Source organism: Pongo abelii, chromosome 11, assembly GCF_028885655.2.
Source record: "Pongo abelii isolate AG06213 chromosome 11, NHGRI_mPonAbe1-v2.0_pri, whole genome shotgun sequence".
Taxonomy (NCBI): Eukaryota; Metazoa; Chordata; class Mammalia; order Primates; family Hominidae; genus Pongo; species Pongo abelii.
Window position 1 is genome coordinate 73433261 of NC_071996.2, and position 17221 is coordinate 73450481.

Here is a 17221-nt window from a genome sequence, read left to right on the forward strand (position 1 = left end):
CAGCTCACTGCAACCTCTGCCTCCCTGGTTCAAGCGATTCTCCTGCCTCAGTCTCCTGAGTAGCTGGGATTACAGGCGTGCACCACCACACCCAGCTAGTTTTTGTATTTTTAGTAGAGCCAGGTTTTCCCCATGTTGGCCAGGATGGTCTCGATCTCTTGACCTTGTGATCTGCCCGCCTCGGCCTCCCAAAGTGCTGGGATTACAGGCGTAAGCCACTGTGCCCGGCCCATTTTCTACAATATTTTATTCAGCTATATTAATACAATCTCACTCATTTGGAATACAAGAAGCTCCCTATTTAGCACAGGTAGGGAATACAGAAGAGTCCTTTGTAATTAGCACACTGATTGCATGTAACCATCGTATTAAACGACTCTATAGGGAGTGATCATAAAGCCACTTATTCTTTCTCTCACTGTTTCTTTAAAACCCCTCTGGGGGCTGATTTTTTCCATGCCCCCATTTGAATTTAGGCCAATCTCATAGCTTTTCTGGCCTCTCGGGTGCACGAACAGTCTCATTTTTGCAACTGAGGGTCCAGGTTGATGTAATAAGCAAAGTTTCAATTTTTATACGATATAGAGTTTCTCCCCCCTCCCCCTGATCTGGCACTGCTTCAGCTGCAAGCCTACAGTGGCAGGGAGGGCAAGGCTGATGGTGGGTGAGGTCACCTTTTTTCTTCATCTTTCAGCTTATCTCCCTAGCTCCTGTGCTTCCTCATTCAGGATCAGGCCTAGCGGGAGAAAGGGATAAAGAGACAAAGGTAAAATTTTACATGGCTATTAAATTGTCACTGGGCATCAAGTTCCCTGGAATATGAGTTTTTGGTTTTTGGGTTTTTTTTTTTTTTGAGAAATTTTCTGGAGTGAATGAGGATTTTTTGAATTAAGGTAAAATTTAGATACAATAAAACTTTTTGTAGTGTACTGTGTATAGTTTTCTGTGGATTTTGACAAACCCATTCAGTCATGTATTAATAGCTATCATCATGATCAAGGTCTACAACAAGTCTATCACCCCAATGAATTTCCCATCCCCCTTTGTACTGAACACCTCTCCTACTCAGCCCTTGGCAACCTCTGCTTTGTTTTCTGTCCCTAGACTTTTGCCTTTCCCACCATGTAAATGGAATCATATAATATTTAGTCTTTTTTTAGTCTGGTTTCTTTTGCTTAACGTAGTGCACTTGAAATTCATCCATGTTATCTCTATATCAGTGTTCATTCCTTTTCACTACTGCGTAGTATCCATTTGCATAAATGTACCATACTCTGTTTATCCATCCCTTAGTAGAGGGAAATTTCTGTTGTTTCCAGTTTTTTTGGCAATTAGAATAAAGCTAATGGAAACATTAGTGTGCAGATTTTTGTGTGAACACAGATTTCATTTAACTTGGGTAAATACCTATGTGTAGGATTGCAAGATAATATTAATAATATGTTTAATTTTATTAGAAACTGCTAAACTATTTTCCAAAGTGGCTGTACCATTTTGCATTCTCACCAGCAATGCACAAATATTCCAGTTGCTCCATATTCTTGCTGACACTTGGTACTGTCATTTTCCCCCCATGCTGGCCATTCTAAAAGTGTTATCTTGTGGTTCTAATTTGCTTTTTCATGAAGCACTTTTGAAGGATCCCTTTGGGGTCCTCCCAGCTCATTGCACAGGAGGCAGTAAAGGTTTATCCTACTGCAACCACTTAGGACTCAGACCCTCAGGCCTAGGCCCCTGGCAGTCTACACTGTCCAGACCTTGTAGTTGGGACCCTTTCTTCTCCAAGTAGTACATTTGGCCGGGATGCCTTTTATTTAAAATCAGTTACTGGCCACGTGCAGTGGCTCACGTCTGTGATCCCAGCACTTTGGAAGGCCAAACTGGAAGGATTGCTTGAGCCCGGGAGTTCAAGGCCAGCCTGGGCAACATTGGGAGATCCCATCTCTACAAAAAATAAAAAAATAGCTGTGAGTGTGATGGTGAGCCCCTGTGGTCCCAGCTACTCAGAAGGCTGAGTTGAGCAGATCACTGGAGCCCAAGAGGTTAAGGCTGCAGTGAGCTGTGATCGTGCCACTGCACTCCAGCCTGAGCAACAGAGTGAGACACCATCTCAAAAAAACAGAAACAAAAACAAAACCCTCCTTAGATAATCTACAATAACTGATTTTTTTTTTTTTTTGGAGACAGGGTCCCACTTTGTCACCCAGGCTGGAGTACTGTGGCATGATCACAGCTCACTGCAACCTGGAACTCCTGGGCTTAAGCAATCCTCCCACCTCAGCCTCCCAAGTAACTGGGACTGCAGGTGCATGCCACCATGCCCAGCTAATTTTTAATTTTTTTGTAGAGATGGAGTCTTGTTCTGTTGCCCAGACTAGTCTCAAACTCCTGAACTCAACTGATCCTTTCACCTCGGCCTCCCAAACTGCTAGAATTACAGGCATAAGCCACTGTGCCTGACCAAGAAGGGCTCTATTAGATATACATGTATAGGACAAAGGGTGATGACATTATACTTGAGTACCCATTACTTAGCCTAAGATATAGAACATTATTATTATCATGACGTTAGCACTCTCCAACCCCGTCATGAACCTTCCCTAATTGGATGCTCCCCACTCTCTAAGAAGTGATCACTATTCTGAATTTTGTGTTACTCACTCTCTTATTTTTCTATATAGTTTTACCACATACTCATGCATCCTTATTGTTTAGTCTTACCTGATTTTGTACTTTATGTAAACAGAATAATACAGAATTTTTATACTTCTGTGACTTTTCTAGTCAACATTATGATTTTGTTTGTCCAGAGCTAACCTGTAGGGAGACTTTGTGCAGTTTAAAATAAAAAAGGTACCCCTTTCTTGATAGCCAAGCATCCCTGTGCCAGTAGAGCTGGAATAGACTTCAGCGCCTACTCAACCCATTGGCACACCCTGCAAACACGGTCTCATGTAGAAGCCTCATGGTTTTGAGAGTCACCTTTGACAATGGCTCCAGCTGTAATTCATTCATTTTTATGGCTGCAATGCTATTACAGTGTATTAATATACTTCAGAAGGTTTATCCATTCTATTGGGGGTGAATATATGAGTTTTTCCAGTTTTGCCTTTAGAGATAACATTGCTATGAGCATTCTAGTACTTGTTTTCTGGGGTACATGTACAAAAGTTTTTCTAAGGTTTATACCTAGAAGTGAAATTGCTGGGTCACAAGGTATTTATTGAACTTTACTGAGTAGAGCGGTCATACCAAGTTGCACTTCAAGCAGCCGTGCACATTGTTCTATAACTTCACCATCAGTTGACCTAAGATTTTTGCCAGTCTGGCAAGTATGAAATAGTATCTAATTGTAAATTTAACTTGTCTCTCCCTGATTACAAATGAGGCTGAGCATCTTTTTACATTATTAGGAACCATTTGTGTTCTGTCTTCTATGAAATGCCTAAATCCCGCCTTTTGTCAAATTTTCAATTGTTTGTCTTTTTCTTTTGATTCTTTAGGTATTCTTTATATATTCCAAATCCTAATTCTTTTTAATTATGTTTGGCAAATGTCTTCTTCTAATTCAGGGCTACCCTGTTTACTCAGTTAATGGTCTTTTCTGAAAACATAAGTTCTTAAATTTAATGTAAATTTATCAATTATTTTCTTTTTTTTTTTTTTTTTTTTTTACCTTTTTTTTTTTTCTTTTATTATTATTATTATTATCATTATTATACTTTAGGTTTTATGGTACATGTGCGCAATGTGCAGGTAAGTTACATATGTATACATGTGCCATGCTGGTGCACTGCACCCACCAACTTGTCATCTAGCATTAGGTATATCTCCCAATGCTATCCCTCCCCCCTCCCCCCACCCCACAACAGTCCCCGAAGTGTGATGTTCCCCTTCCTGTGTCCATGTGTTCTCATTGTTCAATTCCCACCTATGAGTGAGAATATGCGGTGTTTGGTTTTTTGTTCTTGTGATAATTTACTGAGAATGATGATTTCCAGTTTCATCCATGTCCCTACAAAGGACGTGAACTCATCATTTTTTATGGCTGCATAGTATTCCATGGTGTATATGTGCCACATTTTCTTAATCCAGTCTATCATTGTTGGACATTTGGGTTGGTTCCAAGTCTTTGCTATTGTGAATAATGCGGCAATAAACATACGTGTGCATGTGTCTTTATAGCAGTATGATTTATAGTCCTTTGGGTATATACCCAGTAATGGGATGGCTGGGTCGAATGGAATTTCTAGTTCTAGATCCCTGAGGAATCGCCACACTGACTTCCACAAGGGTTGAACTAGTTTACAGTCCCACCAACAGTGTAAAAGTGTTCCTATTTCTCCACATCCTCTCCAGCACCTGTTGTTTCCTGACTTTTTAATGATTGCCATTCTAACTGGTGTGAGATGGTATCTCATTGTGGTTTTGATTTGCATTTCTCTGATGGCCAGTGATGGTGAGCATTTTTTCATGTGTTTTTTGGCTGCATAAATTCTTCTTTTGAGAAGTGTCTGTTCATGTCCTTTGCCCACTTTTTGATGGGGTTGTTTGTTTTTTTCTTGTAAATTTGTTGGAGTTCATTGTAGATTCTGGATATTAGCCCTTTGTCAGATGAGTAGGTTGCGAAAATGTTCTCCCATTTTGTAGGTTGCCTGTTCACTCTGATGGTAGTTTCCTTTGCTGTGCAGAAGCTCTTTAGTTTAATTAGATCCCATTTGTCAATTTTGGCTTTTGTTGCCATTGCTTTTGGTGTTTTAGACATGAAGTCCTTGCCCATGCCTATGTCCTGAATGGTAATGCCTAGGTTTTCTTCTAGGGTTTTTATGGTTTTAGGTCTAACATTTAAGTCTTTAATCCATCTTGAATTGATTTTTGTATAAGGTGTAAGGAAGGGATCCAGTTTCAGCTTTCTACATATGGCTAGCCAGTTTTCCCAGCACCATTTATTAAATAGGGAATCCTTTCCCCATTTCTTGTTTTTGTCAGCTTTGTCAAAGATCAGATACTTGTAGATATGTGGCATTATTTCTGATGGCTCTGTTCTGTTCCATTGATCTATATCTCTGTTTTGGTACCAGTACCATGCTGTTTTGGTTACTGTAGCCTTGTAGTATAGTTTGAAGTCAGGTAGTGTGATGCCTCCAGCTTTGTTCTTTTGGCTTAGGATTGACTTGGCGATGTGGGCTCTTTTTTGGTTCCATATGAACTTTAAAGTAGTTTTTTCCAATTCTGTGAAGAAAGTCATTGGTAGCTTGATGGGGATGGCATTGAATCTGTAAATTACCTTGGGAAGGATGGCCATTTTCATGATATTGATTCTTCCTACCCATGAGCATGGAATGTTCTTCCATTTGTTTGTATCCTCTTTTATTTCCTTGAGCAGTGGTTTGTAGTTCTCCTTGAAGAGGTCTTTCACATCCCTTGTAAGTTGGATTCCTAGGTATTTTATTCTCTTTGAAGCAATTGTGAATGGGAGTTCACTCATGATTTGGCTCTCTGTTTGTCTGTTATTGATGTATAAGAATGCTTGTGATTTTTGCACATTGATTTTGTATCCTGAGACTTTGCTGAAGTTGCTTATCAACTTAAGGAGATTTTGGGCTGAGACAATGGGGTTTTCTAGATATACTATCATGTCATCTGCAAACAAGGACAATTTGACTTCCTCTTTTCCTAATCGAATACCCTTGATTTCCTTCTCCTGCCTAATTGCCCTGGCCAGAACTTCCAACACTATGTTGAATAGAAGTGGCGAGAGAGGGCATCCCTGTCTTGTGCCAGTTTTCAAAGGGAATGCTTCCAGTTTTTGCCCATTCAGTACGATATTGGCTGTGGGTTTGTCATAAATAGCTCTTATTATTTTGAGATAGGTCCCATCAATTCCTAATTTATTGAGAGTTTTTAGCATGAAGGGTTGTTGAATTTTGTCAAAGGCCTTTTCTGCATCTATTGAGATAATCATGTGGTTTTTGTCTTTGGTTCTGTTTATATGCTGGATTACATTTATTGATTTGCGTATATTGAACCAGCCTTGCATCCCAGGGATGAAGCCCACTTGATCATGGTGGATAAGCTTTTTGATGTGCTGCTGGATTCTGTTTGCCAGTATCTTATTGAGGATTTTTGCATCAATGTTCATCAAGGATATTGGTCTAAAATTCTCTTTTTTTGTTGTGTCTCTGCCAGGCTTTGGTATCAGGACGATGCTGGCCTCATAAAATGAGTTAGGGAGGATTCCCTCTTTTTCTATTGATTGGAATAGTTTCAGAAGGAATGGTACCAGCTCCTCCTTGTACCTCTGGTAGAATTCGGCTGTGAACCCATCTGGTCCTGGACTTTTTTTGGTTGGTAAGCTATTGATTATTGCCACAATTTCAGCTCCTGTTATTGGTCTATTCAGAGATTCAACTTCTTCCTGGTTTAGTCTTGGGAGGGTGTATGTGTTGAGGAATTTATCCATTTCTTCTAGATTTTCTAGTTTATTTGCATAGAGGTGTTTGTAATATTCTCTGATGGTAGTTTGTATTTCTGTGGGATCGGTGGTGATATCCCCTTTATCATTTTTTATTGCATCTATTTGATTCTTCTCTCTTTTTTTCTTTATTAATCTTGCTAGCGGTCTATCAATTTTGTTGATCCTTTCAAAAAACCAGCTCCTGGATTCATTTATTTTTTGAAGGGTTTTTTGTGTCTCTATTTCCTTCAGTTCTGCTCTGATTTTAGTTATTTCTTGCCTTCTGCTAGCTTTTGAATGTGTTTGCTCTTGCTTTTCTAGTTCTTTTAATTGTGATGTTAGGGTGTCAATTTTGGATCTTTCCTGCTTTCTCTTGTGGGCATTTAGTGCTATAAATTTCCCTCTACACACTGCTTTGAATGCATCCCAGAGATTCTGGTATGTTGTGTCTTGGTTCTCGTTGGTTTCAAAGAACATCTTTATTTCTGCCTTCATTTCGTTATGTACCCAGTAGTCATTCAGGAGCAGGTTGTTCAGTTTCCACGTAGTTGAGCGGTTTTGAGTGAGATTCTTAATCCTGAGTTCTAGCTTGATTGCACTGTGATCTGAGAGACAGTTTGTTACAATTTCTGTTCTTTTACATTTATTGAGGAGAGCTTTACTTCCAAGTATATGGTCAATTTTGGAATAGGTGTGGTGTGGTGCTGAAAAAAATGTATATTCTGTTGATTTGGGGTGGAGAGTTCTGTAGATGTCTATTAGGTCCGCTTGGTGCAGAGCTGAGTTCAATTCCTGGGTATCCTTGTTGACTTTCTGTCTCGTTGATCTGTCTAATGTTGACAGTGGGGTGTTAAAGTCTCCCATTATTAATGTGTGGGAGTCTAAGTCTCTTTGTAGGTCACTCAGGACTTGCTTTATGAATCTGGGTGCTCCTGTATTGGGTGCATATATATTTAGGATAGTTAGCTCTTCTTGTTGAATTAATCCCTTTACCATTATGTAATGGCCTTCTTTGTCTCTTTTGATCTTTGTTGGTTTAAAGTCTGTTTTATCAGAGACTAGGATTGCAACCCCTGCCTTTTTTTGTTTTCCATTTGCTTGGTAGATCTTCCTCCATCCTTTTATTTTGAGCCTATGTGTGTCTCTGCACGTGAGATGGGTTTCCTGAATACAGCACACTGATGGGTCTTGAGTCTTTATCCAATTTGCCAGTCTGTGTCTTTTAATTGGAGCATTTAGTCCATTTACATTTAAAGTTAATATTGTTATGTGTGAATCTGATCCTGTCATTATGATGTTAGCTGGATATTTTGCTCGTTAGTTGATGCAGTCTCTTCCTAGTCTCGATGTTCTTTACATTTCGGTATGATTTTGCAGTGGCTGGTACCGGTTGTGCCTTTCCATGTTTAGCGCTTCCTTCAGGAGCTCTTTTAGGGCAGGCCTGGTGGTGACAAAATCTCTCAGCATTTGCTTGTCTGTAAAGTATTTTATTTCTCCTTCACTTATGAAGCTTAGTTTGGCAGGATATGAAATTCTGGGTTGAAAATTCTTTTCTTTAAGAATGTTGAATATTGGCCCCCACTGTCTTCTGGCTTGTAGGGTTTCTGCCGAGAGATCCGCTGTTAGTCTGATGGGCTTCCCTTTGATGGTAACCCGACCTTTCTCTCTGGCTGCCCTTAACATTTTTTCCTTCATTTCAACTTTGGTGAATCTGACAATTATGTGTCTTGGAGTTGCTCTTCTCGAGGAGTATCTTTGTGGCGTTCTCTGTATTTCCTGAATCTGAATGTTGGCCTGCCTTGCTAGATTGGGGAAGTTCTCCTGGATAATATCCTGCAGAGTGTTTTCCAACTTGTTTCCATTCTCCCCGTCACTTTCAGGTACACCAATCAGACGTAGATTTGGTCTTTTCACATAGTCCCACATTTCTTGGAGGCTTTGCTCGTTTCTTTTTATTCTTTTTTCTCTAAACTTCCCTTCTCGCTTCATTTCATTCATTTCATCTTCCAGGGCTGATACCCTTTCTTCCATTTGATCGCATCGGCTCCTGAGGCTTCTGCATTCTTCACGTAGTTCTCGAGCCTTGGTTTTCAGCTCCATCAGCTCCTTTAAGCACTTCTCTGTATTGGTTATTCTAGTTATACATTCTTCTAAATTTTTTTCAAAGTTTTCAACTTCTTTGCCTTTGGTTTGAATATCCTCCCGTAGCTCGGAGTAATTTGATCGTCTGAAGCCTTCTTCTCTCAGCTCGTCAAAGTCATTCTCCGTCCAGCTTTGTTCTGTTGCTGGTGAGGAACTGCGTTCCTTTGGAGGAGGAGAGGTACTCTGGTTTTTAGAGTTTCCAGTTTTTCTGCTCTGTTTTTTCCCCATCTTTGTGGTTTTATCTACTTTTGGTCTTTGATGATGGTGATGTACAGATGGGTTTTTGGTGTGGATGTCCTTTCTGTTAGTTTTCCTTCTAACAGACAGAACCCTCAGCTGCAGGTCTGTTGGAGTACCTGGCCGGCTGTGTGAGGTGTCAGTCTGCCCCTGCTGGGGGGTGCCTCCCAGTTAGGCTGCTCGGGGGTCAGGGGTCAGGGACCCACTTGAGGAGGCAGTCAGCTGGTTCTCAGATCTCCAGCTGCGTGCTGGGAGAACCACTGCTCTCCTCACAGCTGTCAGACAGGGACATTTAAGTCTGCAGAGGTTACTGCTGTCTTTTTGTTTGTCTGTGCCCTGCCCCCAGAGGTGGAGCCTACAGAGGCAGGCAGGCCTCCTTGAGCTGTGGTGGGCTCCACCCAGTTCAAGCTTCCGGCTGCTTTGTTTACCTAAGCGAGCCTGGGCAATGGCGGGCGCCCCTCCCCCAGCCTCGCTGCCGACTTGCTGTTTGATCTCAGACTGCTGTGCTAGCAATCAGCGAGACTCCGTGGGCGTAGGACCCTCTGAGCCAGGTGCGGGCTATACTCTCCTGGGGCACCGGTTCCTAAGCCCGTCGGAAAAGCACAGTATTCGGGTGGGAGTGGCCCGATTTTCCAGGTGCCGTCTGTCACCCCTGGAAGGGGAACTCCCTGACCCCTTGCGCTTCCCGAGTGAGGCAATGCCTCGCCCCTGCTTCGGCTGGCGCACGGTGCACTCACCCACTGACCTGCGCCCACTGTCTGGCACTCCCTAGTGAGATGAACACGGTACCTCAGATGGAAATGCAGAAATCACCCGTCTTCTGCGTCGCTCGCGCTGGGAGCTGTAGACCGGAGCTGTTCCTATTCGGCCATCTTCCAATTATTTTCATTGTTTTTGCTTTTCTTGTATGTCTTCTTTTAAGAAATTCTTCCCTATCCCAAAGTCATAAAGACATTCCCATATATTGGCTTTTAAGTTTTAAGGTTTTATGCCTTTCACATTTAAGTCTTTAATCCACCTTGTATTGATTTTTGTGTTTGCTTCTTTTTTGAGACTGAAAGGGCTATTAATAGCCCCTCAATATTCCATATAAATTTAGAACTAATTCATCAAGTTTCTAAAAAATTCCTATTGGCATTTTTATTGAAATTTCATTGAATCTGTGGATCAACTGAAGAACACTAACATCTTTTTAATATTGAATATAGTAGCCATAAGTAGAGTATATATTTCCACTTAACTAGGTCATCTTTAATGTATTTCAATAGTTTCACAACAGTCATAGACAACTTTTTTTTTTCTCTTTGAGATGGGGTCTCACTCTGTCACCCAGGCTGGAGTGCAGTGGCATGATCTCAGCTCAATGCAGCCTCGACCTCCTGGGCTCAAGTGATCATCCCACCACAGCCTCCCAAGTAGCTGGGACCACAGGCACACGCCACCATGCCCAGCTAATTTTTTGAATTTTGGTGGAGATGGTGTTTCGCTATGTCACCCAGGCTAGTCTTGAACTCCTGAGCTCAAGAAATCTGCCTGCCCCAGCCTCCCAAAGTGCTGAGATTACAGGCGTGTGCCGCCGCACCCCATCCACGCAAAACTTTTGATAGATTTATTCCTAGGTGCTTTATATTGTTGTTATTTTTAATGGCATCTCTTAAAAATTACATTTTCTAACTGTTGCTGATGTATAGAACTATAATTGCCTTCTAATGAAGGATTTTTTAAAAAAAGAAGGAAAGCAATTAAAAGGATTTATTCCTAGGTGCTTTATATTGTTGTTATTTTTAATGGCATCTCTTAAAAATTACATTTTCTAACTTGCTGATGTATAGAACTATAATTGCCTTCTAATGAAGGATTTTTTAAAAAAAGAAGGAAAGCAATTAAAAAGAACAACAACAAAAAAGAAATGTAATTGCCTTTCAGTTGATGATTTTATATCCATAAAGCTTGCTAAAACGCAAATAATTTGTTTCTTTAATGCTTTCCAAACAGACAAATATACCATCTATGAATAATGGCAACTTTGCTTATTCATTTCTGATTCTTATGTCTTTTATTTTGCTTTTCCTTGATATACTAAACAGTCCAGGATATCCAGTACAGCATGCAAAAGAAGTATTAGTAGCAGGCATCCTTACCTGATTCCTGATATTAGAGGGAATGCTTTCACCAGTTACCATTTGGTTTCACATTTCCTTTAGTTTTTTTGTAGATCCCCTTTAATGGGTTAATGACATTTCTTTTAATTTTTAGTTTCTATAGTAAATAAATGTTTAATTTCATCAACTTTTTCTGCATTTGTTCAGATGATTGTCTTTCTTCTTCATGTGTCAATGTGGCATTATTCATAAACTAAATTTTCCATGTCTTGAGTCAGTTTTTGCGAGTTGTATTTTTCCAGGAATTTACACATACTTTAAGTTTTCAGATTTATTGGCATAAAGTTGTCTATAATATTCTCTTATTTTTAAAATTTGTTTCTATCTGTAGTTACATTCCCCATTTTTTCTTAATAGTGTTAATTTGTGTCTTCTTTCATTATATTGCTTTTTCTTAGCAGACCTTTGTCAGTTTCCTTAAACTTTTCAGAAAATGTTTGTCTTTGTCAATATTCTCAATTGTATGGTTGTTTTTTACTTCATTAATTTACTTTCTATATGTATTATTTCCTCCCCTCTACTTAATTTTTTTTTTTTTAGTTTCGTGTTCTGCTCCTATTTCTTTCTTTTCTTTTCTTTTTTCTGAGACGGAGTCTTGCTCTGTCTCCCAGGCTGGAGTGCAGTGGTGCGATCTCGGCTCACTGCAACCTCTGCCTCCTGGGTTCATGCCATTCTCCTGCTTCAGCCTCCCCAGTAGCTGGGACTACAGGCGCCTGCCACCAGTTCCGGCTAATTTTTTTTGTTGTTGTTTGCATTTTTAGTAGAGATGGGGTTTCACCGTGTTAGCCAGGATGGTCTCAATCTCCTGACCTTCTGATCCGCCCTCCTCGGCCTCCCAAAGTACTGGGATTACAGGCGTGAGCCCCCACGCCAGGTCTGCTGTTCCTATTTCTAACTTCTCAGGTTGTATACATGGATCATTAATTTTGAACTTTTCTTCTTTTCTAATGGTAGCATTAAGAATAAATATTTCCCTACAAGCATCCCTTTAACCATATACTACAAGGTTTGGCACGTATTATTTTGTTATCATTTGATTCTAAATACAGTGAATTTATCAATTTTCTCTTGTAGTTGGATAATTTTTGCTCTATTATTAGGTATAAACAAGTTTATCATTTTCATATTTTTCTGGTGATTTAAGCTTTTATCACTATGTGGTGACCAGTGTTGGGTGTGGGGGTTTTTTGCCTTTTTGTCTAATAGTCTATTTTGTCTTATATTAATATAGCTATACCACATTTCTTTAGATTAGTCTCTGCTTGATATACATTTTCTTCCTTTAAGGATATTTCTGTATCCTTATGATTTAGGTTTGTGTTGTATAAATGGCCTAGAGCTAGATTTTATCATTTTCTTTTTTCTTTCTTTTTTTTTTTTTTTTTTTTGTTTCTTTTGAGACAGGGTCTCGCTCTGTCACGTGCTGGAGTGCAATGCCATTCTCATGGCTCACTGCAGCCTCCAGATCCTGGGCTCAAGCGATCCTCCTGCCTCAGCCTCCCAAGTAGCTGGGACCACAAGCATGCACCACCACACCCAGCTAATTTTTGTATTTTTTGTAGAGACGGGGTTTCAAACTCCTGAACTCAAGCAATCCACCCACCTCAGCCTCCCAAAGTGCTGAGATTACAGACGTGAGCCACCATGCCTGTGCCTTTTTCTGACCCTCTTTGTCTTTTAACTGAAGGATGTCATTCACTTCATATATTGTGATTACTGATATATTTTGATTTAATTCTATCATATTATTTTGTGCTGTTTGTTCCACTTTTTCTGCTCTTCTTTTTTCTCTGCTTGTCAAAAAATTTGGACTCATTGAGGTTTCCTTTTTCTTTTGTTTTTCTGATTTTCCCCCTCTGCTTATAAGTTATACTCTCTATGTCTGTTTTTCATTGGTTACCCTAGATACAACAGCATAAATATTTTACCATTTCAAAAGTTAATAATTTTATTCTCCTCATGAGTCACTTAAGAATCCAAGAATAATTTTAGTCTGATCCTCTTCCCAATATGTATGCCAATGCGATCCAGTATTTTAAGTCTCTCTTCTTTTAACCCCACAATTTGTACATTATTAATAATTTTGTTCGGTTGATTTTTGCTTGATGTGCCCACATATTTACCACTGCGTTTGTGCATGATTCCCTCTTACATCTCAGACCTTTCATTTGGGTCATTTTCTTTTTTCCTGATCTGCATGTGTTTGAACTTTTCCTTATTGAAGCCTATTAATAGCCCCTCTCTAGAAGGAGCTCTCTAACTTTGTCTGCTTCGTGGGCATCATTTCTGAGGCTGGTTTCAAAGCACAATGATCCAGGTGATTTGCTGCCTTGAGTATGGCAACAGTAACTCTTAGATAAAACAGACTTTGTTAAACAGGAAATGTTCCAGTCACACCACAGGGCTCTGCCTCTAGGCATTATGAGGCCTCTGTTATCTCTTACACATAAAGGATACCAGATACATGCACCAAAATGTACCTGCCAGAATCTTAAATCCTTTAATCTGAGCAAATGATATAAAGCAAATTTATAAAGAAAATCTCACTATATTTTGGGCTGAAAAGTGGAATTCTTTATAATAAATGTGGTATGCAAGGTTGCTTTAATATTCCAATAAAACCACTTCAAAATAACTGTTCCTGGTTCCCTCGTTCTCCATAATGGACATTTGTGTTTTATGCCTGCCTGGCATCTATTATTTCTTCTTCTGGTCATATCACCCTCATTTTTCTTTGAGAAAATATTCTTTCTTCATTCTTTCCCAATGAAAGTAAAGGGATGAGCTCACCTTCTGATTCCAGAGGTAGTCACCCAACTCAAGTGTGGTCAATCAAGGCATTCTAATTCTCTGGGCAAAATGGATGGGCACCTGACCCTAGACAGGCTGATGAGATTCCTGAGGTGAGATCATGAATCCACAGACCAGTACTGCAGGCTGTACAAGCTTCCTGAGCTCTCACCAGAAGCAGAACAGATACTGGCACAATACTTGTATAGCCTGCAGAATTGTGAGCCAGTTAAACCTCTTTTCTTTATAAATTATCCAGTCTCAGGTACTCCTCTAGGGAGCCCTCAAAGCAACTGTGTGTGGGTGATATGGTTTGGATGTTTGTTCCCTGCAAATCTCACATTGAAATGTAATCCCCAATGATGGAGGTGGGGTCTGGTGGCCTAATACAGTGGGGGGAAAGAAGAGGGCATGAGGAATGGCATTCTACTTTGTAGCAGGTTAATGAGTGGGATTTTCTGTTTGCCCCAAAATTGGTGCTTTGGATCCAATGCTGGAGACAAAAAGGCAGTAAGTACCCCACATTCTAAAGAAAGCGGCTGACCATTGGGATGCTCACCACACTCACAGCTTTCTGGGTGGGGTGGGGTGTGGTGGGCATTGAGCTGGCCTTTCTTTTTGTTTTTTGAGACAGAGTCTCAATCTGTTGCCCAGGCTGGAGTACAGTGGTGCAATCTCGGCTCACTGCAATCTCTGCCTCCCGGGTTCAAGCGATTCTCCTGCCTCAGCCTCCTAAGTAGCTGGGACTGCAGGCGCACGCCACCACGCCCGGCTGATTTTTGTATTTTTAGTAGAGACAGGATTTCACCATGTTGGTCAGGCTGGTCTCAAACTCCTGACCTCAGGTGATCCGCCTGCCTCGGTCTCCCAAAGTGCTGGGATTGCAGGTGTGAGCCACCACGCCTGGCCAAGCTGGCCCTTCTAACACCAGCCATAGCCTCGAACCAGCCCCACAACCCCACCACCTTCTCAGAGAGGAGAGAAGGGATTTGTTAGGGTTGTGAGTTGGGGCCCAACACCCCATTGCAGCTAGAGCCTGGAGGCTGAAGAGGAGGCAGCATCCCAGAGGTGATACAGCCCTTCCACTCTGAGGGAAGGTGGAACGAGAGGACCAGAGCAGTTCACGGCCCTGTCCCGACCACTGCAGTTCCTTTGAGCCATAAGCCTGACAAGATGGGAAAATAGACATCTTTGAGAAGCTGGAACATCTTTAATAATCAAGGGTGTTCAGGAAGTTATGGAATCTAAGCTGGTGGTGGTGCTAAGGGGTCCACTACCTAATGAGAAAGAGATAATAATTGGGAAAGGAGACAAAGACAAATAAAACCAGTTCATGTTTTACCCCACCCAGTTAGGATTGTACAAAAATGTTTACAACTAATTTACAATAATGGCAGAATAAGCACCAGGGATCGTCTTTTTGCGGGGTGGAGGGGCACGGAGTCTTGCTCTGTCACCCAGGCTGGAGTGCAGTGGCTCAATTTCAGCTCACTGCAACTTCCACCTCCCAGGTTCAAGCGATTCTCCTGCCTCAGCCTCCTGAGTAGCAGGGATTACAGTCACCTGCCACCACGCTAATTTTTGACTAATGTTTGTATTTTTAGTAGAGACTAATTTTTGTATTTTTAGTAGAGACAGGGTTTCACTATGTTGGACAGGCTGCTTGAACTCCTGACCTCAGGTGATCCACCCTCCTCGGCCTCCCAAACTGCTGGGATTACAGACATGAGCCACCACACCTGGCCATATCTTTTTTTTTTTTTTAGGCAGGACCTCACTCTGTTGCCCAGGCTGGTGTACAGTGGTGCAATTATGGTTCACTGCAGCCTCGACCTCCTGGGCTCAAGTGGTCCTCTCTGCTCAGCCTCCCAAGTAGCTGAGAGTACAGGCACACACCACCACACCCGGCTAATTTTTTGTATTGTTTGTAGAGACAGGATTTCGCTGTGTTGCCCTGGCTGATCTCAAACTCCTGAGCTCAAGCAATCCTCTCACCTTGGCCTCCCAAAGTGCAGGGGTTATAGGCATGGGCCGCAGTGCTGGCCAGTACCAAGGATCTTATTTTCTCCTGATAGTAGTCAAGCTGCCTTACTCTTTCCTATTAGGGAGAAACAAGCTTGATTGTGAGTATTTTCCCCCAGATAACTTCAGAGAACAAAAACAAAGAAAAGGTCCCAAAGCAGACTCAATCATTTTATGAGCAGAGAAGGACAAAGAACTTTGACTAGATTTCTTATGTTCTTACACACCAGAAGGAAGGCGTGAAAGGACATGCCATGGGGTCCAATCAAGGCAATGGCTCCATGATGCCAGGGCATGGTGTTAGTGAAGTGAACAATGGAGCATGGCCTGCAGACTTAGAAGAGCATCTCCTATGTTGGGCCACTGTGCAGCCTGGGGGACCTTTGGCACATCACAGCAAGAGCTGGAGAATGCCTCCCAGCAGGGCTGGAAGAAACGGTGAATTTCTCGTGGTGCCTGAGGGCACAGCATCCCCACCTGGGCCTTTGGTTTTTTGAAGTTTTATTTTCTTCTTAATTGACAAATAATAATTATATATATTTATAGGGTATAATGTGATGTTTTGATACATGTGTACATTGTGGAATGATCAAATCAGGCTGATTAACTTATCCATCACTTCAAATACTTTTTGTTTCTTTGTGGTAAAACATTTAAAATTCATTCTTTTAGCTATTTAGAAATATGCAATACATTATTATTAACTATAGTCAGTCACCATGCCACGTAATAGATCACCAGAAAAGCAGACCTGGAGTTTCCTCAGATAATGCACACGGGGTAGCCTGAATAAATTGGTTTTTACTACTAATGTCGTAACCCTATTTTTCCTTCCATGCAGATGTGGCCTGGGGAAAGATGGGAAAAAGGAGACCGGAGGCAAAACTCCAATCTCTTTCCTCCCTTCAAGCTGATCTAAAAACTCACTTTTTTCTTTGTGTCATGGCTCACACCTGTAGTCTCAGCACTTTGGGAAACGGGGGCAGGAGGATTGCTTGAAGCCAAGAGTTCGAGACCAGCCTGGGCAATATAGCGAGACCCTGTCTCTACAAATAAATAAAATAAAACTCACTTTTAAAGTACAAACTGCTTTGCATTCCCTGGAAATGGGAATGTATTTGATAGGCATTAGCTTTAGCTGTTATTTCATGGAGCAAATCCTTGTAACCTCTCACTTCTTAGGCCACACCATGCCCTCCGCCTGCATAGACACTCGTGCACTGCATAGGCCCTGTGTTAAATCCCGTTTAATTGATAGTAGAGATTTTCTTTTCCTACTGCTCCTCCTTCCAAAGTAAATTTAAAATGGAGCAAACTTGAAAGAAAAAAAGAGGGAGAGAGAGACAAAGGGAGAAAGAAGAAGGAAAGAAAAGAAAAGGAAATCTATGGCTTAACTTCTTACTTGTGGGCC